The 25,208-nt window shown below is 48.7% G+C and overlaps 8 non-coding genes across 8 annotated transcripts; 6 read left to right on the forward strand and 2 right to left on the reverse strand.

Annotated features, from left to right (window-relative positions):
- Positions 1–4,290: 4,290 nt before the first annotated feature.
- Positions 4,291–4,363, reverse strand: TRNAK-UUU (transfer RNA lysine (anticodon UUU)). Its single transcript has one exon. It is a non-coding gene; the product is annotated as a tRNA-Lys (tRNA).
- Positions 4,364–6,185: 1,822 nt separating this feature from the next.
- On the forward strand, positions 6,186–6,257 carry TRNAA-CGC (transfer RNA alanine (anticodon CGC)). The gene has a single exon. It is a non-coding gene; the product is annotated as a tRNA-Ala (tRNA).
- Positions 6,258–6,810: 553 nt separating this feature from the next.
- TRNAI-AAU (transfer RNA isoleucine (anticodon AAU)) lies at positions 6,811–6,884 on the forward strand. The gene has a single exon. It is a non-coding gene; the product is annotated as a tRNA-Ile (tRNA).
- Positions 6,885–7,882: 998 nt separating this feature from the next.
- On the forward strand, positions 7,883–7,954 carry TRNAP-AGG (transfer RNA proline (anticodon AGG)). The gene has a single exon. It is a non-coding gene; the product is annotated as a tRNA-Pro (tRNA).
- A 1,056-nt stretch (positions 7,955–9,010) lies between these two features.
- Positions 9,011–9,083, forward strand: TRNAK-CUU (transfer RNA lysine (anticodon CUU)). The gene has a single exon. It is a non-coding gene; the product is annotated as a tRNA-Lys (tRNA).
- A 9,230-nt stretch (positions 9,084–18,313) lies between these two features.
- TRNAY-GUA (transfer RNA tyrosine (anticodon GUA)) lies at positions 18,314–18,404 on the forward strand. Its single transcript is given in 2 exon segments — positions 18,314–18,350; positions 18,369–18,404. It is a non-coding gene; the product is annotated as a tRNA-Tyr (tRNA).
- A 1,809-nt stretch (positions 18,405–20,213) lies between these two features.
- TRNAA-AGC (transfer RNA alanine (anticodon AGC)) lies at positions 20,214–20,286 on the reverse strand. Its single transcript has one exon. It is a non-coding gene; the product is annotated as a tRNA-Ala (tRNA).
- Positions 20,287–23,706: 3,420 nt separating this feature from the next.
- TRNAY-GUA (transfer RNA tyrosine (anticodon GUA)) lies at positions 23,707–23,794 on the forward strand. The gene is given in 2 exon segments: positions 23,707–23,743; positions 23,759–23,794. It is a non-coding gene; the product is annotated as a tRNA-Tyr (tRNA).
- Positions 23,795–25,208: the final 1,414 nt, after the last annotated feature.

A 25,208-nucleotide genomic window follows, 5' to 3' on the forward strand; every position in this document is an offset into this window, starting at 1 on the left:
TAAGGAGTGCCGTCCGCACCCTCCAGCTGCGGGATAAAGGAAGGGAAAATTCGGTGGGTGTAGGGAGTCGGGGGTTGCAAAGTGAGGAGAAAGGGGGGACTCGGGCATGATGACATAATTTTAGGGGGAAATCCCTTGATTTATTCAGCAGTTCGAGAGCTTCGATCGTGGCCACGGCTACAGCTCAGGCACAAGGGCCTTGTCCTCAGCAGAGAGTGAGAAGGCCTTTCTCCAGAGGTGGAGAAAAACCTCTCCCATCTGAGGAAAAGTAGGAAAAAAAAAAAAAACCCACAAGTGAAAAGCTCCGAGGTTTGGCTCCACAGTTTCTAAATCATACATCCCTGGGAAGAAAGACTTAAAGGAGCCTTTGCACAAAGGACTTAGCTCTAAGCACCACCTTTGATTCCACTGCCCCGGCAGCGACCGGTTAAGCTGTGGTTAGATAACGCACAAGAGCAAAGAAGCATGGGATGGGGGAGAATACATTAGACACAAAGCACAAAGGGCCTTTCTCCTGCGAAGGATTTCAGATTTTATCCTGTCTGTCTTAAAAGCTTCAGCCCTGGGGGAAAGCCTGTCCAGACTTGCAGTTCACAAAAACCTCTGTGTCACTTGGGCTTTGGATGGTGGAATTAGAGGGAGGATGTTGGAAGGAGAGGTTTCCTGACTGGAAAATATACTGCTTTATTCAGCCCCAGAGATGAGGAAGTAGCAAATCAGCTGTCCCCTTTGCTGAAAAAGATAGCTAGAAAATTGTTGTCATACTCCCCACAGAGATGGCGGGAGCCTGAATTTGGGTGATGGGATGGGAGCAGGAAAGGAACTTTTCACAAAATTCTCTGCCCCCACTTCCTCTTGAGTATTTAAAGGGTAGACTTGGTGATGGGTTGGATACGGAGGAGTGGGGCGAGGAAAGGAAAGGAGTCTGAGAAGGCATCTAACTTCCAGCTTTGGATTCATGTGGGTGGTTGTGTAATTAACCAAGGTAAAGAATATGCAGGAGGAAGAAGGGAGCGTGGGGTTGATGAGCGCCAAGAAATGTGAAGGGCCCAAAGTTTTACCCAACGTGCCAGCTAAACCTGCCGCATGCAGTTTCACGGACGCTGGTGTAATTCACGAGACTCCTGGGTCCGAGACAATGGAAAGTCTATTATTCTAGTAGTAGCAATAACTGGATTATCAGCATTTTTTCCTCTGGTTCCCTGGCTCTAGTTTGCAGAGGACAAAACCATGGCATCTGTACACGTGTGGGTTCTGTTACAAGAGAGAAACCCTAAACCCATGGATGTAAGCACGCCTGTCCATTGCTCTGGAGAGACATTGTCTCTGTCTTCCAAGAGTGTTTGCTGTGCAAGCATCCTTGGAAAGAAAATCCAGAACAAAGGGGGCATTCATTGCCTTGCTAGCAATACATGAAGAAATGTGAGAGATTCGTGAAGGATTACGTCCCAACACCGAGTTGCTTCACCAGTTGAGTTTTTTCTTTTTCTTCCTTCCTCCCTTCCTCCCTGTCTCCCTCCCTCCCTTCCTTCCTTCCTTCCTCCCTCCCTCTCTCTCTTTCTCTTTCTTTCCTTCCTTCCTCCCTTTCTTTCCTCCTTCCTTCCTCCCTCCCTCTTTTTCTTTCTTTCTTTCTTCTCTTTCTTTCTTTCTTTCTTTCTTCTCTTTTCTTTCTTCTTTCTTTCTTTCCTTCCTTCTTCCTTTCTCTTTATTTCCTTCCTCCTTCCTTCCTTCTTCCTTCCTTCCTTCCTTCCTCCTTCCTTCCTCCCTCCCTCCCTCCTTCTCTCTCTCTTTCTTTCTTTCTTTCTCTTTCCTCTTTCTTTCTTTCTTTCTTTCTTTCTTTTCTTTCTTTCTTTCTATCTTTCTTTCGCAAAGTCTTCAGAGACTGGATGAGTTGGTGGAGGGTATGTTCTCCTCAATAGACCAGAAGCATCAAAGAACATCCGCAGAGCTATTGAGATCTACATTTGTTATTTGTACACTCTTGCTGTGTGTTTTACATTTCGACAAACAATAGAAAAGAAGCTTGGCTTGGGGAGTTTAAATCTGACTGTTCGCCTCAACTCACCTGCCCAACAGAAGGGTAAACGACCCATGGGCATTTCTAGTAGCTGTTTCCTCTGGGCACCAACCTCAGGGTAGCTGGGTCTCTTGAATGGAGGGTGCCAGCCACACATGTGGTTTTGTCTGGTAAAGCAAATGATGAGGACTAGTTGAGTATTCGGTGTTTGAAAACCGATGGAAACCCGTTAAGAGATCGGGACAATAGTGTCGAATGGAAATACAGTTCGTCTGTTAACTTAATCCGGTGCCATTTTATAATTTTATATGAGTTGCTTGCCTACTGGAACTGGAACAACATTCTTGGCAAGTCGGTCAATCAAGCGATTGCAGCAGGTGGATTCCTGTTGTTGGAGCCCAGGTAACACCCACCATGTGGCTGCTCTCTCAGCCCACTAAAGATCCAGGGTGTAAGATGTGCAAGTTCAAGGGGTTGCCTTTTCTTTCCGTCCCAAGCTTCCCCCAAAGACTGAGAAAAGAAAGGAAATCTTTTGACTCTCGTCTAACTACACGCACTGATGTCTGGTAAGTCCTTCGTCTTCCTGAACAGTGTAGCCACTCAACATTTATTATTTTTACTGCCTGGTGCCCTGAGACCATGTTGCTTTTGGATTTAATATTCGATTTTGTGACTTCCTCCCGCTGCTTTTTTTTTTTAATTTTTTTCAACATTTATTTATTTTTGGGACAGAGAGAGACAGAGCATGAACGGGGGAGGGGCAGAGAGAGAGGGAGACACAGAATCGGAAGCAGGCTCCAGGCTCCGAGCCATCAGCCCACAGCCTGACGTGGGGCTCGAACTCACGGACCGCGAGATCGTGACCTGGCTGAAGTCGGACGCTTAACCGACTGCGCCACCCAGGCGCCCCCGCTGCTTATTTTTAAAAGGTTGTGAGAGACGCTTGCCCTGTTGTGTTTAGGTCAAGTTAATGGAGGTTTTTTTTTTTTCTTTTGAAAAGCTCTGAGTGTTATAAAGAAACGTTGTGGGGTCACAACCCAAGTGGGTTTCCTTATAGGCAGGAAAAAATTCCATGAAGCGACAGGCGCTTAGAGAAGATATTTCTTGTGTGACTCTAATAGCAATAAGAGTAACGATCATGTTGGATTACTTCTGCAGTTTTGTTTTTTTGTGTTTGGTTTTGTTTTTGCAAAGTGCTATACTTTCTCTGAGGATTGAGCTCAAGGCCCTCATATTATGAAGCTGACATTCTGCCTACGGTGTCCCCAAGGCACCGGACAAGAAGTGTTCTGTTAGGGTTTTCCAGAGGTTTTGTAGCAACTTTGGTGATTTTTTTCACAGCATTGTAAAATCCCCTTTCTCTGTGATCCTCTGGATCAGGATGAAATTTCTTCTTTGGGAGACTCCCAAATGGAGTCTCCTTCAGGGGCTTTCAAGTTCTGTTCCTTCCGTGGTTCCCAGCAGGGCAGAGATGGTGTTGATGGCAGTGAGCTCGGGTGACTTGAGGTTTGGGGTCACTCTAGGAGAGGGGACTTGGATTTAGGGCAAGGGACAGGTTATGCAGCACAGGACCCGTCACCTTGTGCTATATGTCACATTTCATCTTTATGATTTCTCCAAGCCCCGTGTTTCCCAACGAGGGGGGAGCAAAATCAGTTTAATGGTGTGTGTTTAATTGGAAAGAAGAGGATAGAGTCTGAAATATCAGAAGGCAATGAATGCGTAAGAGTAAGTGGTAATTCAGGCCATTTTCTTCCTCCTGTATTTGTATGTCTGGGTCCAGATGTAAACTAAAGCTCAAATGAGTCATGGCCAAAAAAGTGTGGAAGCCGAGGCCACCAGCCCGTGAGTTCTAAGTGCTGACACTACAGCCCAGTAGTTTACCTGGGCTTCCCCGGAGCCGAGCAGAGCCGCGGACCAGAAAGGAGCCCTCCGGCGTGGGACAGAGGGAACAGTTCTGTGCTTTTGTTGCTTTGCAAATAAGAGTTTGACTTTTGATAACTTGTGACCATTGTCAATGAGACTTTCCCTTATGCTCTGGAGGAAATGTTTTGTGTGTGTGCCTTCCAGACACCTGTCTGAAAGGCCCTTCTTGTTTTCTGAACAGGTCCTAGGTTATTCTGTGCTGTGCTCAGAATCCCCTCTCATTTTTTAGTGACATCAGAGCCTGTGATTTGAGATTATCTTCCTTCCTGTTACTATTTCCTGGGATTAAAATGCAGGAATGGAGACGGAAAAAACAAAACAAAACAAACACAACGTAAAAGTGCTAACGCCCGAACAGGGACTTGAACCCTGGACCCTCAGATTAAAAGTCTGATGCTCTACCGACTGAGCTATCCGGGCTCACATGCCATAGTCTTAACACATCAACTATAGTCAATTTATCTGCAAACTTGAAGGAGAAAATTCTTTTAGAAGTTTCACCGGTGATTCCGGTTTAGAGGTATTCATTCACAAAATGCTTAATACCCTAATTAGCATAGAAACTCAGTCACAATGAAAGTCTTCTTTAACACCCTGATCTAACTATATTATATGAATTATAATGTTGCCCCTTATTATAATGTTTTCTTTCTCTCTATATACATGGATCAATACTAGATATTATACTGTATAGAATTCTGTGCAACTGGTCTTCAGTTTCTAGGCTTCCCAGAAAAATATCTCAAATATTCTACATTTGGGCCCAAATAGAGCACTTTCCAAAGAAAGCCAACATGACACCAGCGCTTTTAAGGGGCAATTAAATCACCTTTTAGGCGGCACTTTGGATATCTGAATATGGGTCGAGAGCCAGAGGAAGCGGTTTGATTTTGTGCTGGGTCTCCGCTGTCTTTATTTATTTATTAACTTTTTAAATTTAAATAAACTTTTAACTTTTGAATAGTTTTAGATGTGCCAAAAGGTTGCAAAAACATACAGAGTGCCCACATACCCAGCGTCCTCTGTTGCTCACACCTTACACGTGTATGCACTTTAAAGGGCACCAGTTAGAATACCGCGCACTTCCGCGTGGGCATTTCTCAGCTTAGACAGTAATGACCCACATTCGTGTGTCCCGCCGGGGTCGTATCTCTTTATCTCCCCCGGATACACACTGTCTTGAACTTGGGGTTTATGCTCCCTCTCCCGTTCTTTATAATTTGGCATCTATTAAGGTGTTTCAAAGTTCCTGAAAAATATACCCTGGAAACTTCTGTCATAGAATTGAAACTTCAGGACTTAAAAAACAAACAAACCAGTCGCAGCTTTACTTAGGTATCTCTGTTTACTTAATCATCTTCTCAGTGGGTGTCCTTCCAGACCAGCACAGTTTGGGCATGAGATTCTAGTGATCACTGAAAACGGGCCCTGCAAACTCTAGGGCACCCTAACATTTCCAGGGGCTGGGAACAAGGGTCCAAGAGAAAGCAGGAGGCCTTCTGCTGCCCCACTCCTCCCTCGTCTTCTCAGCCTCCGGCGCCTGGCGCGAGGAGAGGAGGTCCATCCTTCTGGAAGCCCGCTTAGGGCTTTGGGCTGGAAACTCTGGATTGCGGGAGTGGCCGAGAGGGGAGTGGGGTGACTAAAGCTTCTCAATTTTAGCCCTGGACGCCCTGGGTCCCAAGGCAAACTGTGACCCTAGAAGACCTTCTGCTCTGTGCGGTCTCGAGCCCCCTGTATTACTAGTATCCTTTTATCTAGGCGGAAGGCTTTCCTCGGGTAGTTAATTCTAGAGCCAGTTTATTATCTTCAAGTAAACATATATCCCTTGTTCTGGGGCTCATTCGTTTCTTCCACTTCTCTCTCAGTTCAGCTGCAAGTTTGCAGTGATCTTATCAGCCCATAGTCAGCCTAACGTGGCTGCAGTGCCCCTCAGCCGTCCTTAGGGAAAGGAAAAAAGGAAAGAAAGAAACTTTTAAACCAGAGGTCCTCTCTCCTTTTTCTCAGATTTTTCAGTAGTTGGTTCCCTCCTTTGATCGCTAGGTTAAGTGCTTGACAAGGGTCCGATGGCCGGAAAGCTTCTTCCGCTCGGAATACTGATGTTGTCCCTTTAACCATTTCATGATTTTGCTGAATCAATAAAGGAAAATTTAACTTTAATATTGAAGAAAATCTTAATTGCTGGGGGAAAAAAAATAAGGTTGAAAGAATTGGGAAGAGTTATAAAGGGACACTCTGTATGGTTGGGGATGTAGCTCAGTGGTAGAGCGCATGCTTCGCATGTATGAGGCCCCGGGTTCGATCCCCGGCATCTCCAAACCGTTTTCTCTGCCCCATCGGAAGCTATGGCTATGTTTTTACAATGTGGAATCATTAGACTTCGTATCCTCCTCTTCGATAATTTTCTAAAGCGTTCTTATAGCCACTGCATACAGAATCATGTATGTAGAGAGGGAAACAAGACAACTCTAAGGTATTTTGGGAAATCTTTATCTGAAACCAATAAAACTGGCAACTTAGAGAAAAAAACACCCAAGGGAAGAGATGGCCCAAGCGGAGCAACCTGCCAATCAGCCCAGGACCTATCAATAAAAGGCTATTTGTAGCATCTGGCTGGCCTTTAAAGGCAGAGATAATCTTGGCCTGAAAATACAGAGGGGTGGGCGGGAGGATAAGGGGGTATTGCTAGCCACCTCCTTGCTGCGTCACCGCAGGAAGAAAGTAGGATGAGTCTTGGGAGAATGACGAAGTCTAGGTCGGTGGGGCCAAATTCGACGTCTTGGATACACCACATCACTTACAATATAAAAGAATAAACAATAACCAGAGTACATTCTTGTAAGGACTTTGGAAAAGCGCTTGTCGCAGTTGGCCGGTTAGCTCAGTTGGTTAGAGCGTGGTGCTAATAACGCCAAGGTCGCGGGTTCGATCCCCGTACGGGCCAGCGGTTCGTTTTCTATTTCGGTGTCTACTCGCCCTGAATGCTGACCTCCCCTTGTGTCCCCCGAAGAGGCGGCGGCGGCGGACCACGGCCCGGGGGAGGACAGCCGCTTTTTGCTTCAAGTGCAGACCACCCCAGGGGAGCCCCGAGCGCGCATCTCCGCAAGCGGGCACGCTCGGAGAGTTTGCCCCGAGAAGCAGAAGGGCACCGGGACGCTGTAGGGGTGATTCAATTCATTAGGAGGAAAACGGCGTCGCCGAACTCTGCCCCGGAAAAGAGTCAGGAGACAAGTGTCTTCAGTCACCGCGGCGCGGGCTCGCGTCCGTGCGGACTGAAGGCAGCTCTGGTCACGCAGGCGGGGGAGGAACCCGAGTGCAGAGAAGCCTGCTGTCATTGAATGGATGTCCCCGTGAGGAAGGACCAAGCCGCTGGGCACAACCCACCCTGCTTCCGTCCGCGTCCTGGGGGCCGGCTTGCCGACGCCCGCGGCCCCTGCGTTCTGGCCATTTCTGGACGGGACGTCCCTGTGTCCGCCTCATTTTCCGCCACGGCCGGCTCTCGGCTCCTTAACTGTGTCCCCCGCTTCCCACACAGCTCATCTCCTCTGAATTCTCGACCCCGCGTCCCCACGGCCCGCCGAGCCACGCCCGCGCTCCGGCTACTTGCCGGGGACCCCGGGAGCAGGGGGCCGGCCGGGGGTCGTCCCACAGACCGGCTCCGCGAGGTGACAAGCAGCACCGGCTTCTGCTGCCCTCTCAGCGGCCACAGTCTTTTCTTACAGTGGATGGGCCGGCGGCCCTTGAGAAACACGGCTCCGTTCACTCCTTACAGGGATTATTGGGTCGCGAGATGAGCCGGCGAAGTTCTGGGAGCCACAGAGCGGGAGGGTCAGAGTAAGGGTCGGTCGTAGTTATATTTACCCAAATATGAATGAAATGCAAAAGATAAAATAAAGAAATTCACTAAATATTTAATATATTCAGAAGAGCCAGAAGGCGTGCGGCTCGTTGGTCTAGGGGTATGATTCTCGCTTAGGGTGCGAGAGGTCCCGGGTTCAAATCCCGGACGAGCCCCGTTTTGTTTTGCAGAAAAACGGGTGCAGCTACAGTTCAATGAAACCACTCGACCTTCACGTGAAAACGCGTTCGCTGCATACGCTCTCGATCCCAATAAGTGACTTTTACTAAAAAGAAACAACACTGTTTAATTTTGGCTTTTACTCCGTGTTCCATCGGCTCTAAAGTGACTCTGGCAGAGGCAGAGGTTTCTGGTTCTTCAAGTTAGTTCCAACTCCACGGTTGTGATCCGATCAAAGTGCAGGAAGACGATGGTCACATCTCCATTCAGTGTCATCCATCGTTCATTCATCACTTTTTTATGGAAAAATAAGACAATGAGCTCTAGAGTTGGGGTTCTGGCAACCTTCGTCCAGGATATTTCGGCTTTCCTCGTTCGCACAGGGGTGACTATCTCCCCCCGCCCAATCTTTCAGGAGACTGAGATTCTGCCTCCTCGTTCGAGGGGACGCTTTCTCGCTTCCCCGGGGGGTGCTCTTGGTACATTCACTAAGCAGGTATTTGTTTACCATCTATTATGTTCAGTGAACTTTTGAGGTCAGTGGTAAACAAAACACACATTAAAATGAAATTGCACCCCCTTTCCCTTCTCTGCGTGTGTGAGCCTTGATGGTAGGGAAGTACAAAATATGAACAAGCGGTGGGAGGAGAAACCCGCAGAGACTGCCTGCGGGGCCACATCCACAGCCAGAGGTGCCTCGTTGGGCCACAAAGAGGGCGCAGGGGTGCCTGGGCTTGGAAGAGCGATGGGGGTGCCAGGGTTGGGGTGATTCGCGCAGCACCCAGAGATGCCGGCCCTCGGATCCGGGAAACTTTCTGTGCCGTATTTGCAGCAGGTCGGTGAGAATGGTGGGGGGGGGGGGGGGCGAGGTAGGGAAAGTGAGCCGGTTTGCACAGCAAGAATGGCAGATAATGCTTATATACTTTGACTTTCACGTCGTCTTCTTTGGAAGACAAAAACAATCAGACAAGACCTAGAGCCCTACAGTCGCAACAGGGCCAAGAAGAATTCGTATGTGCTCATAGGAGATTGGGGAAGACCTGTGACCAACTGCCCGGCTAGCTCAGTCGGTAGAGCATGAGACTCTTAATCTCAGGGTCGTGGGTTCGAGCCCCACGTTGGGCGGTTAGCTTTTCCTTTCAATGTGTATTCTCAACTCCTTTTCCGTCCACTCACCTCCGAAGCAAGGTCCCCCCAATGTCAAGCAAGAGGAGTTTGGGAGGTCAACGCTTTTAAATGTGTGGAATCATGGAATCACCGGGAGCGGCCACGGTTCACAGTTCTGCTCAGCTACGCCTAACCTGCTCTCTTACTCTTGCAGAGGTGGGCCTCATCGCCCCCTAGCGGGGAATGCATTTTTCTGGCCCCTTAGAGATTTGTCTTGACATTGCAAGTCTGTGGTAGGGCATGAGCTTTGTATTTTTAAGCTCCTCGGATGATTCTGAAGCACGAAAAAAGGCTTAGGATGGCGGGAGAAGGACGCAGAGATGTTGGCAAAGCTAAAGTCTGAAGGTGGAGAAAAAAACGATCCAAACACAGGGAACAGTCTGATGGGCAGAGGTCAGAGGTGACAATGTCCAAGCAGAGTTTTGAGATCCGCGACTCCACTTTCTGGCCCAAGCAAGTGTCATTCCGGAATAATGGGAGGCGAATTTGCTATTTCCACTGCCTCACACATCGGTTCGGTTTCTGATCACCTGCACCCAGACAGCACAATACACCTAATTGTGGAAGGTACCGAACAGTCCATAATAGACTGCAACTGCCTACAAAATAAAATCTAACTATTTCGGCTTGTTTTTCAAAAGCCAAACTGCATTTCTACCCCCAACTCCTCTGAGCTCTCCACCCTCTAGAATAAGCCTGCCCAGTCCAGCCACCGAGGTTCGCTCACTGTGTCCTCTTTTTCCTCCTACAAATCCATGCTGGTTGGGACTAGGTCGAGTCAGCTCTGTGCATGGACGATATTATCCCAGACAGGGGTGGATTTTGCCACCACTGACTGACTTGAAAACCATTCCCGTGGTCAAACTGACCAAGACTTTTCCAAATGTCCCTTTAGGAAAATTCCATCACGCCTGTCTTACTTTATCATTCCTTTGAAGCGTTCGTGGATTCACTGGCAGTGACTGATGAAACACCCATGACCGTGATGGAGAAACCACACACATACACAGCTCTTCATTGATTCTAAAAGCACAATGAACCACATATGTTCCTCTCACTTCCCTAACCTTGACCCGATGTTCTCTTCAGGCCTCAGGACAACTCATGAAAATGCTCTCACTTGAGTATCCACATCTGGCTGGACATGTGAGTCACCTGGCGAGCTTGCAAATTTGAGTCCTGAGCCCCAGCTCGGCCCTAGTGAAGCTGAATCTCTGATGCTTTAGAAACCAGGGCTTCCGAGGGGGTTCGTTTCATTTTAACACGACGGATTCGGTGGCCTGGCCCGGCTGGAGTACCGCAAGGGGTCAGCATCTTACTGGAAGCCCTGTTTCTCGGTGTCTCGGGTTCAGAAACTTGACGTCGCGGGTCTTTTCTGCCATTCTCCCTTCCTCTTCCCAGGCATGTAGACTCTGCAGGGATGGGGTCCCGATTCCCCCAAATGAAACACACTCGTCCCTTTGTTCGTTCCGCACGCTCAGTGAGCGCCACTCTGTGTCAGGCGGTGCTCTGGGGGTTGGGATTTATCAGTGGACAAAGCAACGACCCCTGCCCCTTACATTCCGCGTAGTAAATACACAACTAAACGAAAAGCGGCGTTAGAGTGTGGTCAGGGTGCTGGGATCAGGTCGGGGGCACGCTGCAGCAGGAAACGGGGCTGTCAGGTGAAGCTTCCCGAAGGGGACTTTTGAGCAAACAGGAGCCACGGTGTCATTTTCGAGGAGAGTTTCTAAATAGAGGACTCAGGCCGAAGGCAAAAGCATGTTTGTGGCCGTGTGATCTCAAAAAATGTGAGAACTTGCAGGCTGTCAGGACTTCGAGCTGAGTGAGGAATGAATACGTCTCAGAAGTGTCTGTACAGAAGAGTGACAGGGTCTAACCTACCTCTGAAAAGGATAACTGGCTGTCGTGTCGGGAACAGATCTCAAGGGGACAATAGTGGTCACAAGGAGACTGCGTCAGGAGGCTCTTGGTGACCAAAGGTGTCAAGTCAGCCCGGAGGGGTCACAGGGCAGGAGCGGAGAAGTGGCCTGATTTCTGGGACTTCCTGGGGGTGCGAACGACAGTCAAGAAAAACTTTTAAAGTCAGAGGGCGACTTGGTAGATTTACACCAAGAAACAAACTGTTAGGGGGCCCTGTGTGTGTGTGTGTGTGTGAAGGCCAAATTCGTATGAAAGGTCGGCTAGGGTATAATCAGAGCAAAAAGAGACGGTAACATTGCTGGTCTCGGTGTAAAAACGCCGGTGCTGCTGGCTGTCTGTGCCCCACTGAGCTGGCGCCAGCCCCGCGGAATCACGGTGTGGAAAGACTGCCCGCTTCTGGGCGCCGTGGAGTCACCGCAAATTACCGCTCTCCACGCGCCCCCTTCCAAAGCTTCCTTGTCTCTTTACCCAGGCGCCTGGATGACTATCGCTGATCGATCACTCGCTCCCCGTGATGTTACACTTAGTCCCCAACTATTCAGCATTTCACCTGCTCCGCTCAACTGCATCTGTCGTCGGGCGCGGGAGTCACATGTTTTACGCCACGTGGATTCCCCAGAGTTTGGAGATCCCGTCGTCATGTACCCAATGACACCGAGAATCAAGAGTCGACATGACATGGATGAACAAGAAGGAACTTTCCTAGAGGGGTACACTGACCTTGACTGTCTTCCAAACCAACGGATGAACACCCTTCTCGTGCTGGACGCTCAGGATGAAAACACACGCAACGTGGCCCGGGCCTTCAAGAAGCCTGTCATCTCCCCACTGGGAGAATGTAACTGATTCAGCGGAAGCGAAACCCCCAGCTGTGTTTGAGCTGGCGCTAGGAAATGAAGGCGCTTGGCGTGACGGGCTTAAAGAAGTAGGTGGCGGTGACGGGACCGGGTAGTTACGAAATCACCCGGGTTTACCAAGCAAAATCCCAGGAACAAAGACCTCGTATCTGGTTCAGATGTTCTACCTGCGAGAGTCTACAACCACTGAGGATTTCCGGACCACGTGTTGTGGGCAGACGAACCCCAAGTCTTAGTGGAAAGCCTGAACCGCCTTTCCTCGCCCCGCAGCCCCTGCTGAGTGTTTCGGCTTCTGGGGTGGCACGAGGACTATACTGGGTTATCACGGATAAAACAAATAGTGCTGATATTAATAAACATACCCGATTGTCAATGAACTTATTGCATTTCTGGCTTATAAACAACCTTTGAGTTGCTTGGAACAGACTGCTTTTTCCTATTCTTACTAGTCCTTGGCTGTATTGTTAAAACTGAATTGACATACTTGAAAATTGAATTTCTGAATCTAAGACCTGTGGCATCACCTCCAAGGCCAAGGCTGTCCCGAGCAGCTAACCTAACTGCTTCGATAAAACACTTGAACTGCAAAGGGTGTTTGGTGGTGGGGGGGGGGAGGGGTCTTGTTATGCCAATCTGCCAAATCAAAACACCACTGGGCGCTTGAACAACAGAGATTTATTTCCTCAGTTCTGGAGGTTGAGAAGTCCAAGGTCGAGGGGCCAGCTGATTCAGCTTCTGGTAAGAGCTCTCTTCTCGGTTTGCGGACGTCGCCTTCTCATGGTGTCCCCACGGAGAAGGGCGAGGGGGGTGAGCTCCCTTCCGGTGAGGACACTAATCCCACTGCATCGGGGCCCCATCCCCGTGACCTCATTTAACCCGATTGACTTCCTTACTCCAAATACAGCCACGCTGAGGGTTCCGTGTAAACTTCAGTAAAGCTTTCACGTGAATTTTGGGGAGACCCCCCCAAAAAACCCCATCCAAAACACACCGTGGCATTTGGAATTCGAAAGCTTCTCTGGCACACGGTAGGTAGTCAAACAGTTGTTGAAGGAATGATTTAGCTGCACTGTCTGTACAAAACTCAACCCCACCTTCTAAACATCTAACAGTGTATGATAAACACGACTAAATTAGCTGAAAAACCGCCTTACAGTGGCTTTTCCTCAGGACAGACACTCAGGAAGCGGAACGCAAGACTGTTCATTACTAGAGCTGGAATGGTGCTGGATGGAGCCAGACAGGAAAAAGACAAAAGAAAATACAAATCAGCCAGTAATTTGAGGGCACCGACTACAAGGCCGTGTAAGCCCAGAGACAGATCCGAACTCGGGAGGTCAGTCTCTGAGAAAAAGCAAAGGGGGACAAAACCACACTGTTGTCAACAGGAGGTTCCAGTTCAGCCTGTTCCGGAAGCTCCAACAGCAATCTGTCAGTCAGGCGTGCCTCTGGAAGCCTCGCTAGGTGAGGAGCGGAAAGGAAGAAAGGAGGAAACGTGTCAGAGGCCACAGGTCCAGGAGAAAGGAAGAACCCTCTAGGCTCATCTGTGCAAGCAGCCCGGGGACAACCGCCTAGGCATTCCAGAAACAAAGGACAGTATCATTTTCTGCACAGGAAATAAGGAAAATGTAAGGAAGGACTGCAGCAATTTTCAGAGATTATGGCTCAAGAGATCTGTCCACGTGACTGGACTGGAGGGCGTGGCCTCTGGGAAAGAGGCCTAAACTACGGCGCCAAAGAACAATGAAACCAACCCTTGAACCCTCCTTCTTTCAGGCCTGTCACACAGGAGTCTCATGAAGGATAAAGCACTGCCCCCACTGCTGAACCTATTGCTACCTTTTTGTTTCATGTGGTATATTCTTGAACTTTCCACTCTGACTTACCCAAAGGTGTGGCCCAGATGAAAACCTTTCAAAGCGCCCTGTGAGGGCTCCCCTGCTTGAGCGGGTGGGGGGACTGAGCAGTTCACCCCATACACTTTGCTTTACGAATGCTATTTCATAGGATATTCACGACAATACCTCTTAGGACCTGTATTATTATTATTATCATCACCCCCATTCTGGACAGGGCACTGGGAAGTTAGAGAGGTCACAAAGGGGGGAAGAGACAGGATTCAAAAGTGGCCTAAGTGGTCTGAACACTAATAATGAGGTAGCGGAAAGAGAAATTATGAAGGTAATTCCATTTACAATGGCACCAAAAAGAATAACAAACCTAGGAATAAATTTAGGAAGTTTCACCAAGGAAGTGAGAGACCCATACTCCGAAAACTGTTTAAACACTGATGAAAGAAACCGAAGGCAAGACAGACAAATGGAGAGATGTTCCACGCTCGCGGACTGGAAGAATCAATCTTGTTAAAATACGACCCAAAGTAATCTACAGATTGAATGCGAGCCTTATCAAAACACAACTGCGTTTTCCATGGAATATGCAAAAAAATGGGTATGGAAACACAAGAGACCCGCCCCCCCCCCCGAGAGTCAAAGCGATCTAGAGAAAGAAGAACAAAGTTTGAGGTATCATAAACCCATAAAATTCATATTTCAAGATATATATATGTACATATACATATATAACATGCATATTATATACCGTGTACATTATATAACATATATACACTTCAAGATACACTACGGAGCTGTAATAATCACAACAGAATAGTACTGGCACTAAAATAGACACATCGGCCAATGGAATAGAGAACCCAGAAATAAACCCACACATATATGGCCCATTAGGACAAAAGAGACAAGAATATCCAATGGGAAAAAAGCAGCCTGTCGACAAATGGTGCCCAGAGAACCGGACAGCAACATGCAGAAGGACGAAACTAGACCACTTTCTTACACCATTCACAAAAACAAACTCAAAATGGATGAAAGACCTAAATGTGAGACCTAAACCGTAAAACTCCTAGGAGAAAACAGAGGTAATAATTTCTCTGACATCAGACCGCACAACATTTTTCTAGAGCTGTCTCCTCAGGCAAGGGAAACAAAAGCAAAAGTAAACAACTGGGACTACACCAAACCGAAACGCATTCGCACAGCGACAGAAACCATCAACAAAATGAAAAGGCAATCTACCGAACGGGAGAAAATATTTGCAAGTGACATGTCCAATAAGGGGCCAATATCCAAAATATATAAAGGACTTGCACAACTCAAACACCAAAAAACCCTACACAATATGATTAAAAATGGGCAGAGGACCCAGACATGTTTCCAAAGAAGACATCCAGATGGCCAACAGACGCGTGAAAAGGTGCTCAACATCACTCATCATCAGGGAAGTGAAAATCAAAAGCACAGTGAGTTACCACCTCACACCTGTCAGAACAGCTAGAGTCAAAAAGGCAAGAAAACACCAAGTGTTGGCGAGGATGTGGAGAAGAAGGAACCCTTGGGTACTGTTGGTGGGAATGTACATTGGCGCAGCCGCTGTGGAAAACAGTAGAGGTTCTTCAAAAAGTTAAAAATAGAAGTACCCTATGACGCAGTAATTTCACTACTGGCTAATAACCCAAAGAAAATGAAAACACTAATCTGAAAAGGTATATCCGCGCCGATGTTTATGGCAGCATTATTCACAGTAGCCCACATGTGGAAGCAACCCAGGCGTCCATCGATAGATGAACAAATAAAGAAGATGTACTATGTATATACAAAGGACTATTACTCAGCCATAAAAAAAATGAGACCTCGCCATTTGTGACAACGTGGATGGACCTAGAGGACATAATTCAAAGACAAATACCATATGCTTTCACTTATATGTGGAATCTAAAAACAAAACAAAGAAACAACAAAAAAGCAAACTTTTAAATACGCCAAGTTGCAAAGAACAAACTTGTGGTTGCCAGGGGGAGGTAGGCAGGAGAATACGTGAAATAGATAAAGGGGTACAAATTTCCAGGTATAAGATTACATCAGGGAGGTGAAAAGTACAGCGTTGAGAATATGGCCAAGACGATTACGGTAATATTGTCCGGTGACAGATCGTGACTACACTCATCATAGTGACCACAGTAATGCACAGAATTTTTGAATCATTACACTGTATCCCTGAAACTAACATACCACTGTTTATGATACTTCAATTAAAAAAAAACAAACCCAAGTGGCCTAAGTGGCCCCAAAGCCTTTGTTCTTTCCATTATACCATACACGCTACTAAATAATGTCTGTTGCCCTAATTTCTACCACAAAAATTCGTTATTTACTTTTATACTGTGTTAAACAGAGCCTACCTACAGGAGGGTTCAATGCACATACATTTCTTGCAGTCTTACAACGCAGTGACCTTTACAAAGCACATTTCACAGAAGCGGCTCTGCCCTCCCCCTGGGACACACGCAGTCTGCACCTGGGGCGAGCCGGTCTCTGCCCCCGGCCAGGGTCGCTACCGCACGCCCCCCACCCCCCTCTCCCCGGGATGTGGGGCGGGGTCACAGCTCGCTCAGCGGGCGGGGCCCGCGGCCAGCGCGCGCGCGGGAAACCTTACTGCAGGGACAAAGGAAAGAGCGACCTGTCGCTAGGCAGCGTGGGCCCCACTTGACACGAAAGGGCCTTTATCTGACGGAAAATTACGCAGTGCACAGCGCGAACTACAGAACCTTCAGGACGGCTCACCGGCCCGGCGTCGGGCGGAGCTGCCAGAGCTCCGCGGCCCCGGTCGCCCCCGCCGCACGTCGCGCCACGCCCTCCCGCCACGTGACCGCCGCTCGCCACGTGACCCCCGGCCACCCGCCCCCCGTGCGGCCCCGCGGCCCGCTGCCCCCGCCCCGGCTCCCGACCTGGAGGAAGGGAGCACGGCGTCCGGAGGGGGCGGGTGAAGAAGCCAGAAAAGTGGGCGGCCGAGCGAGTGCCCCCGGGCGGGCGCCCAAAACGGCCGTCGGGGCGCGGCCGTGTGGAGCCCCTTCGGCCGAGGGGGGCCCTGGCGCGCTTTCTTTTCCTGGGTGGGCCTACCTGCCCCCCGACCGGTCCCCCGAACTGCTGCCGCTTTCCGACCGTCGCGTCCGGGAGTTCGGCGCGCGCACGCTCACCTGCGTCTCAGAACACTCCCGAAGGACGTAAAGGGACCCCAAAACTTTCCTGCTTCTTCCGGTTTCACCCCGGGTTGCATTTTATTTTCCAGATCTATAGAAAGGAATGTTATAGATTCATATACATGAATCAGGCAAGATTCTTCGCCTACAAAAATACAGGCTGTACATACACATCTCAGCGTCCCTCGCATCTACTGCCTGTACCGCCACCTGCCCCCCTCTCTCAAGGCTCCCTTCAGGCCCGTCTTTTTCATCTCCGAATCTTTTCTCACGTGGAGCGGGACAAAATGAAAGGCAGCTTTTTATTACATTTCGATGCATTTAACTTTTTGACAGGTGTGCTTTGACAAAATGGATACTATGAAATACACCTATAAAATAACATTTACTCAATTGGGCTTAGGGTGGAGATAAAATTTTATATGTAATTCATTCGGACTGTCCTCTCTTCAAGCAGATGGTTCGTGAAGACTTGAAGAGGTTAATGGCCAAATTAAGTGATTAACTTGCTTTTAATTCTGACTCAGAAAAAAAAAAATTTTTTCTTTGTCCCACAGGTGGTCTCAATGATCTACTTGCCCAAGGGGGGTCATTTGCCCCATCTGTGTGGCTCCATCGGGTGACAGTGTAATGATACTTAATGGAATGTGAAGAAGGACAAAACATTCCTGATGTCGGAGGCCACCGCAGGTCGATTTCATTAACAAGAGAGTAACCGACCTTTTTGACCTTCAGACAGTCACAGAAAACTTGGTCAGAACCTCACACTTTGCAAAATTAACTAGTATTTGAAAGACATTAGTTTCCACCTTGCGTGAAGATAGAGAAGAATTTAAAAACGTAGTTTTGGCTCCCTATCGATGTTTTTGCCGAGTTCAGAATTCGTGTGATAAACCATTTGTCTACAAAGACAAATGTCAATAAAAGGACATTTTAGCGTTTCGGAGAGCTTAACACCCTCTACCTCTTTTCTTCCTCCTCCCCCTCCTTCTGTTAGTGACCCTGTTAGAATTTAAGTCACTTCAAATCCTATTTCTAAGTTGAGTCAAAATCGGTTACTGAAATTCATTCCTCATCGTAGAAAACGCTCCTCGCTAAGTCCTTAGCCGTTTCTGTGCCTCCTTATTTTATTTTGCTTTTTGCAAACCAGTGGAGGCTCCCGTTTCCTTCTTCGTCCAGGGCAGTGGACCTTGGAGCGTCCGTCGCGAAGGAGCGCGGGATTAAGAACAGAAGAGCGGACGCGGCCAGGGCGGACCCGTAAACCACGCGGCCGAGCCAAGGGACCAGCGCCTACGGGCTCCCAAGCGCGCGCAGAGAAGGCATCCTCGGCGGGAACGCTCAGCAGTGTGATTCCTTCGATAGCTCAGTTGGTAGAGCGGAGGACTGTAGTGGCGAAGCTCCTCGGGCATCCTTAGGTCGCTGGTTCGAATCCGGCTCGAAGGAATTCGTGTTTTGCGTCCTTTTTTTTTTTTTTTTGAATCCTCACCCTCAAAAACGTGCATTTCAGCTACATACATCCCCGATGTGCGTCTCCTAAGACTATTCCCGTTGTACAACGAATCTAATTTTTAAAATTACTGGTTTCTGTAACGACGACTAATACGCGCGATCAGACAGGCTTCAGCCGCACACTTCACATCCAGCGGGGGCCGCAGAGAAGTCCTGGGCCCTGCCGAGGCGGAGCAGAGGCGGCCCTACGGGGCTGGGGGTCCGCTGACGCGTCCGCGCTCTCCCACCGGGGGGACCTGGGACCCGGGAAGGAAGGACGCGACCTGCGTAGGAAGGACGCGACCTGCGGGTAATCGGTGGGGCACGCGCGCCCCCTGGTGGAATCGGAGTCGCGAGTCTCCCGGACGGTGTTTTTCCTGCTCGACTGCAGGCAGCCGCCCACAATGTCGGGGCCGGATGAAATTCCGGGATTCAGGGGCACTACTCCCCCTTCTCGGTTTAATTGTGTAACGGCGGTTTTGAACCCTGCCTGAGGAAAGTCGGTGGACACAGAATCACTTGGGCAGGTTTTACAACGCGCCTCTGCCTGGACCATTTTGAAGGTGCGACCTAGGCATTGGTAGTTTTAAAAACTCCCAGGTGGCATTCATGTGCCGCAGGGGTGGAGAACCAAGGATAGAAGAGAATCAAAAATCCTAGAATTAAAAATAACAGACAAGGTGGGAGAAATGGGTAGGACTTTCTACCCATTTGGGGAATCAGCTCAAAAGATAGAGATTCCGCTCATCAACAGAAAGCATTTGATGATTTTGCGCCAATCTCATTAAAATATATTAATCCCACTTGCGCCCTGTCTCATATCTGGGATACCGACCACCTCCCGAGTGGGAGAGTCCTCAACTACAAAGATACTAATTAGATCAAGTAAAGAAGAATTGTGTGCGAATTTTGTCCTTGGTAATTTTTTGTATTTTTTGAATTTTTTGTATTCCTTCCTGTGCTTCGGAACTTTTAGTCTCAAATGATTCTCAAGCTTTGGTGTATATCAGAACACAGAAGCCCAGGCTGCTTGCATTGGGGTAGTGTGAGAACCACTGCCTAACCCATATTGGAAACTATCCCTATTAAGGGCTGAAGATTGGTCTTAACCGATAGCTCCTGATGAAATTTGTTTTTGGAAAGCGAACTGGGGCAAAAGAGTAAAGAAGAAAACTGGTCCGATTTTCTTTTCAAAGACAATTTTGGGCTCTGGATGCAAAGTGTATTAGAGAGTCCTGGCCTGAGCTTCTGAAGGCACCACCGAGGTTCTCCACCCTCCTGTGACGGGGCCATTTTCTGCCACAGCCCGGTATCAGTATCCGCATCATCACCACCACCTCCAAAGATATAGCCGTCCGACTCCAGAGGAGGAAAACTGCATGCATAAAAAACAAGTCTGAAATATACTTGATTATGTGGCTCTTCACCACCTCACTAAGAAACGGGAATCCTTCCTTCCAGTTTTAAGAACCTGAGGTGGCCCTACATAGGTCAGATGTGTGGGAAATAGATTGAGAGTAAAAATACAATATTAATGCATAAATAATTGAAGTGTCGATTCGTAAGTCCACGTGGCAGGGACCAATATTCAAATCTGCAAAACGTCTGCCAAATCCTAAAGACCTCAGCCTTCCTATCCTGGCACTGTCTGAAGGCCTTCCCTGTTATGACCTGGGCCCCGCTCCCAGCTGGTGATGTCTCCATCATCTCCGTCTGTTTAGAGGAGCAGGAAAGCAAAAGCCAGAGGGGAAGAGAATGCAAAACTGGAGAATGCGGGCATCGATCCCGCTACCTCTCGCATGCTAAGCGAGCGCTCTACCATTTGAGCTAATTCCCCGTCCGGACACGCCGCCACGCCTCTCTTCCCCACTTTGAAATCTGGAGGCCATTCAGAACGTGTCGCGCCACCTGTTTGTAGTCGGTCTTAGCCAATTGTTTGGGGTGCGGGGCCGCAGATCAATGGCGATTCTGTCCCTCGGCGCCACCTACAACCTGTCCTACGCTTCTGGACACTGTCGGTAAAAGAGCTCAGAGTGCAGCTGGAATCCAGGCCGTGGAGTCCTCAGAAACACTTGTCTTAGAAATTGGGCAAGAGTTTAACCCTGGACGTCCATCTGTGGAAACAGGGAATGGAAGGAAATTGCAGGTGCATCCAGGAGGGGAAACTAAGTTTCTCGAGCAAAGAGGCTCGGCTTTGGCCTTCGCAATAGGCCCTGACAATCCCTGCACCCCTACGTTTTCCACCAGTTGACTCTGCTGGCTTCAGAAACAGACTCTCCGGAGTCCCCACAGACATCCCTTAAAAAAAAAAAAAAAAAAAAAATACCCCTTAAAAAAAACTGGCTTAAAGAAAAGAAAATCCCCGCCTGTGGATACATGGCCACGAGGGGGCGCGCGTCCCAGTTTATTTCTCCTTTCATTCTGGCTTCTATATTTCTGATTTTGATGAAAGGGTGTAAAAGTTATTTTGCATTTTTCCAAGGTAAACATTAATCGGATGCTAAGATAATTCTGCCTGCAGGCTGAGATCTAGAGTCTTTGCAAAAAGACAAAGGCAGTAGTCGCCTCTTTTTCTTCGGGACTTATTGGGTACTAAGTATCAGGTACTGTACTAGGTGCTGCTTACTGGACAGAGCTAGCTCCGAAGAGCAGGATTCGCTGGGCATTGCCAGGAGCCCATCACGTGCAGGAAAGCCATATGAAGGCTTTCAGCCCCATCTACACCTTCGACTTCTTTGCCTGATATTCCATCATTAGAGACTTCCTCCATTTGGTTTAGTGTTATTTTTTAGTCTCAGTGAAATTGAAGCAAACGATCAAAATTCAAACGGAGGAGAAACATCTCAATTAAGAAAGTGACTCTCCGTCCCTATGCAGAACAGCCCTTTCCAAGATCCTTAAAATGCCCTTCACGTCTGCTCTCCTTTTTTGCTTTTTCTCTGCAATCAGGGCTGATAAAAACGCGGATGAATAGCCCTCTGACTGACGAAAACTTCCACCTTCTTGCCTCCCCACAACTTAGGAAAGAGAGTTCACAACTCGGGTTTTCCGAGTGTGTGTAGAAACCCACCGTTCAGTTCAAAACTTAGCTCCAGGCCAGCCCCACCCTGACTGTCCCCAGCATCTGGACGTGCCTCCCCTATTCTTTCCTGGACAGAATTCACCCTGCTGCAGAAGTCCATTTGGCCTCCGCTCACTTTTTCCTCCCTATTTATTTTCCCTATGATTCTACTAAGGGTGTAGGTGTGGAATTTTAGCGACAGAAAGTAGGCCTGCTCCACAGCTCAGGTCCACGGACGGAACACTGGCATGACCGACCGCACCGGCAGCGACTGGTTTGTCTGGGGGCCTGCAGCCATGAGCTGGGAGTGTTAGTCTCCAGTCCCGCTGTGTTGGGTGTTACATTGCCCAACACTCGGCTTCCACAGAGACCAAATGAAAATCAAGAATATTACTTTAAAACTCACATGGACGTTTTACCAGTTGTTACCAGACTCCACTCTAAGCTCTCTGTTCTGGACTGAATTGCGTTCCCCCCAAATTCACATGCTGAAGCTCTAACCCCCAGGGTGATTGTATTTGGAATAAGGAAGTAACTAAGGTTTACCAGGTTGTAAGGGCGGGGCCCTGATCCCCTGGGATTGGTGGCTTACAGGGGAGCCACCAAAGAGCCCATTCTTTCTCTGCCCTGTGAAGGCACAGCCAGGAGACGGCCATCTGCAAGCCAAGAAGAGAGCTGCCACAGGAACTGAATGGCCTTGGTCACGGGCTTCCAGCCTCCAGAACTGTGAGAAAAAAATAATTTTTGTTGTTTAAGCCACCCCAGTCTGTGGCATTTTGTCACAGCAGCCTGAGCAGACTAAGACAAAAACCCCTTTTTAATCTGCCTTGTGATAAAGGAGATGGGAGTCTGTGAACCACATTGCTGATTTACTGCCTAAAGGGAAGCTAGGAGGAGAATGAAAGGCTGGAGAAGGAGGAAAGGTGGGCTTACTCCTTCCTGTGTCCTTTCCGGGAACTTCCTGTTCCTCTAAGTGTGGCCCCAGCGATGAATCCATCACCATCCTGAAATTTCAGCACTTGTTGGCAACGTTTTCTACTTGGTATTCAAAGCACAGAAAGGACACCTGATAATGTTAAGAGAAACCGTCCACTTCTTAGGACCCTTTTTCTCTAGCTGCTAATCCTCTATTAGGTCAGGAACATTGAAAGGAACGTTACTAGGTTCCGTTTCATTAGCGTCTCATGGAAAGGGACTTCATTACTGAGCTCCCTATCAACTATGAGCTCTCAGTGTTTCTAATAGGAGGCACTGGCAATTGCCATTTGAAGAAAAATTTGGATTTTTTTCCAATAATATGGTTTTGTAGAACTTTTATTATAAGAAGCACAGATATTTTATAGAGAAACCCACTTAATCTTTTCCTTAAATATATTACAAAGGAAAGCCTTTTTGCTCCAGGTAGTTTAGCAAATTCTCTACTTGTGTCTATTTCTGTAGCAGGTGCAAGGAAACTGATCAATTTCTGTTGAACCTCAATGTTGTCTGATTTTCTTTGGGTAAGGAATATTTATATTTCCGCTTAAGAATTTTAAGAATTTTTGTTTCATTTTAATTGCTCTACTATAATTATGCAGTGGAATGTGAACCACCCAGATCATATTTACCCAACTAAGAACATTTACACACACACACACACACACACACACACACACACACCACTCCACATTTTTCATCATTAGAGTTAAGAATAGACACGATTTCCCATTGGACTTTCACTGTGGAGTACTGCAATGTACCAAAATGCATGGGACCTTGCTCTGTTCACAACCCAGGGATCTTCTCCAACCTAGTGGTCTGTATTTAGGGCAACCATAACATTTATTGAGCAAACTTTGACACTTTGGAGAGAAGGAGTAGGTAACCAGAGAGGAAGGAAGGAAATCGGTCCAAAATAAGAGGGCACTACCTTCAGCTATATTGTTCCTGGGGGAGGAGGACAGGGGACAGCCTTAGGGGTTTTGCTTGAGAGCTACATAAGTGATATCCTAATGTCTTATATGTATAACCCAATGAATTTTATGTCTTTATAAACCCATGGAACCAGCTGTCTATCCAGATCACTATATAAAACGCATTCGGGGTCTAGGAAGTCAGCTTAAGGCTGCACTTTGAAAAGTGCACGTGAACATTACCAACACAGACCGTCTGGGCCGACGTTATTTTAGGAATCCTGAAAGGGTGCCTCCCAGGAGTCCTTCGATAGCTCAGTTGGTAGAGCGGAGGACTGTAGGTGCGATAGTTGGACATCCTTAGGTCGCTGGTTCGAATCCGGCTCGAAGGACGACAATTTTGGAAATCGTAGACAACTCCAGCGACGCCACAGCAACATTTAGACCCTTACTGAACGCAGGGAATAATAGTCCCTTTCCGCGCTGTGCAGTTTCAGGTTTTAATTGAGATTCAAACCTGAACGCGCTCTCTTATTTACAAGCACAAAGCGCGTTGGAACAGACTGCCAACCTGGTGGCTCTAGGGAAGGGGGTAAGGCGGAGGGGAAGCCCTTCCCACGAGTCTCCGTTCACCTTTTCGCCTGTGAAACTCACACGCTCGCGAGGGCGGCCCGGCTCCGCGCGCGCGGCCCCGACCCTGGGCTCCCTGCGCGCGGCCGTCCCGGGTTCCAGGTTCAGCGTTTCCCCGCGCGCGGCCCCGGCGCCGGCTCCGCGCAGCGCAACCGCGAGCGCGCGCGAGTGTCTCCGACGTTGGGGTCCGCGCCCGCCGCTGGGGGCCCTGTTAGCCCGGTGATGTCTGAAGAAGCCTTCTGTCGGAGAAATTTCAGACACACCCAGGACGCAGCATAACGAACTCCCATCGTACCCACCGCCCAGATACGGCCACCACCGTGGCACCGTCTAACCCCAGAGCCACACCCTGCCCGCAACCTGTGACCTTTGGGCACAAACCCGAGATGTGTTCTCCTTTCTCCCGCTCCTGTGTCTCGAAGAGATCGGTGTGAAGGACGGAAGAGGGGACAGGACCAGCCCAAGCCTCCTGTCCCCTCTGCAAACACACCAGGAATGGAGGACAATCACCTTTCAGATGAACCGAGTGCTCGGGTGGGAGGCCGCCTGCACCTTGGGGATGTCCCCGCGCTGGGACGCGTGCAGACAAACGAGGAGGTCAAACTTGTACACGCGGGTTCGCTCGTGACCCAAGACACCTGCTCTGCTCCCAGCCGATCGCGGCTACTTCGCAATTCGAAGGAGCTGGGCCTGCGGAAGCCCTGTCTGCTGCGCGCCGTCAGGGGGACGAGACCACCCACAGCTTTCCTCTAGCTTTCGGCCGTGAACTTAGACATGGCACGCATGTTTGAGACAGTCGTGTAGCTTCTCGTAGAATATCATGCTCAGCCTGTTTGCTAATAGTTTGGTGTAAAACCCAACATTTAAAAATGATCTCGAATGGTAATTTTCAGGAACAGCAAGGAATTAGGAGGGTTTGAAGATTCCTGCTGTCCTTTTCAGTCTGTCTTTGGGGAAGCCCGTTCCCAGCAACCAAACGGCCAGTAGAAGCTACCAAGTTTTAAGCGGAATGAATTCTGGAATGTTGTTGCAAGAGAGGAAAGGAGAACAGGGCAGTCCTGTGGCCCACGTGACGCAGGACAGAGCAGGTGAAACGCCTCGTGTCTAACGACTTGTATCCTTTTTTGCTGGAGTCCCAACTACTGCAGTTTTCAGTCTTGAAAAATTGCCACAGCC

The sequence above is a fragment of the Lynx rufus genome, unplaced genomic scaffold, assembly GCF_022079265.1.
Source record: "Lynx rufus isolate CCGP_SWC_20201006 ecotype Redwood Valley unplaced genomic scaffold, mLynRuf1.p SCAF_6, whole genome shotgun sequence".
NCBI classification, from domain to species: Eukaryota; Metazoa; Chordata; class Mammalia; order Carnivora; family Felidae; genus Lynx; species Lynx rufus.